At 31.2% G+C, this 2,093-nt stretch overlaps 1 pseudogene; it reads left to right on the plus strand.

Annotated features, from left to right (window-relative positions):
• The first annotated feature begins 228 nt into the window (after window positions 1-228).
• LOC116905584 lies at window positions 229-966 on the plus strand (annotated as a pseudogene).
• Window positions 967-2,093: the final 1,127 nt, after the last annotated feature.

Consider the following 2,093-nt stretch of genomic DNA (forward strand, 5'->3'; position numbering starts at 1 on the left):
AGGGAACACTAAATGACCTTTATATTAACGAAAAAGCGTATTTTAGATGAAATACTAAGAAAACACAAAATAAAATTGTATTTTTTAAAAATTAGAAAGACAAAGTTTATTTTACAATTAATATTAAATTTATATTTTTGCTGTTAGATGAAAGATTAAACATTATTTTCATGTGGAAAAATTAATAAAATAATATAATAAACCTGAAAAACACAATTTACTCCCAGTATGAGCGAGACCCCAGTGGCCATACCCTGCAGCAGCAGCAGCAGCTCAGTGACAGCAGGGCCAGCAGGAAGCAACCCAACAGATAAGGATTTGCAGGCTAGTACCAGCTTCTCTTCCAACTAGCAGATAGAGAAAGAAGCCAGGGCTCCCATGAAGAAGGAAAGTAAAGTCAGCGTGAAAAAAAAAAAGTCAAAGCTTCTATCCACCATTGCTAAGAAGGAACTGGCTGACATCACTTTAGAACCTCCACTAAATTCCAGCACCAGTCCCAAAGGTGACATCTCTGAATAGAGATCAACCATTCTTGGGCTTCCAAGATCTGTTTATGAGGGTGGTGTCTTCTACCTCAATATCAGTTTTATACTACGATATTCTTTCTAGTCTCCAAAAGTTACATTTTTTACAAGAATTTATCACTGTACTATCAATAGCCAAGGAGTTATTTGCTTATACATATTGAAAGAAAACTGGAGCCTGTCACTCCCTATCTTGAATGTCTTCTTTTTCTGCTCACTCCTTATAGAATGTAATCCTGCTGACTCTTTTGTTGGAATTATTGCCACCCACTGTATGACAAACATAGCAGAACATGGGAGAATGCCTAGGCAGTGAACCAAGAGATACACTATAGAAACTGTGTTGGCAATTCTTACATATTTTGTCAGTCACAGAAGAAAAGTTCTTATAATTTTGAAAGCAACAAGGTCGTATTTGGTAAAGAGTAGGTTATTTCTATAACAGATATTATTCAGTCTTACTTTCCAGGATTTTGTTGTAATTTAAGGTATCTTGCTCTGGCAGAAAAACTGGTAATAATAACTTTAGAGCTGTCACTTTGCAATATATGCTGACTTTTAGTACAACAGTAAAGAATGTGTAGACATTTGGGTTCCAATGATTGTACTCCACCATAATTTCAAAATCAGCTTATAATTTTAAAGATTACACAATGGTTATTTATCTAAAGTCCTACTTTTTGTTTAAAAAATGGAATTTGTTTTCCCTTAGAACAAAACAGTGATATTTAACAATGTGCAAAGATTGTTAACTCATATGTGCAAACTCAACACCTGGCTACAAGATACCAGGTAGGAAACAGTAGTTAATGTATGTTATTTCATATGTAAATTATTTCAAGGGTTGAAACAGGATTTGTGGAATCCTGCAGTGAAATATCTTAAACTTTAATTGTAAGCATGAAATAGAAACTATTCAATGAAATGATAGTTTCATACTTCTTATGTCTGTTTTTGTAACTGTAGTAATGAGCAATATGAAGAACAACAACAATAACAAAAACATAATTAAGAGGGAATATAATGAAGATAGCCTAATATAATGGATTAATATTAATAACAATATTAATGATAATATTTAGCATATATATTACTGTTATTTCCTGTCATGCTGATTTCATGTTTACTAACTCAGTTAATGGCCCATCATTTATCAAGTAGAGCTTACAGTTGAAAAGACAAAACTGCAGTGAGCAAATTATTACTTATTTATTAAAAATATTAAAATAGACAGAACTCTGTTATGATTAATCATAACAAAAATTTCCAGATGCATTTTGAGATAAAATTGCAAAATAATATTGAAAAAAGACATTAAAATAATTAGATGTTTACTAAAAATGATGTTCTGCCAATCATTTTGTAAAATAATATGAGCAAATTAGCTTACTTCAGAACTAAAATACAGCAAATTAAGTTAACAAAAGGCAAACTTCCCAGTAAAATAAATATAAAGTGAGAATACAATTTTCTTTATAATATTTAAATATACAATCAGAAAGTATTCTTTGAAGCCTGTTTACTTTTACAGACATCTACCGGGCAACCAAACCAGAATTAATTAGTTTT

Source organism: Rattus rattus, chromosome 7 (genome assembly GCF_011064425.1).
Source record: "Rattus rattus isolate New Zealand chromosome 7, Rrattus_CSIRO_v1, whole genome shotgun sequence".
Lineage (NCBI taxonomy): Eukaryota > Metazoa > Chordata > Mammalia > Rodentia > Muridae > Rattus > Rattus rattus.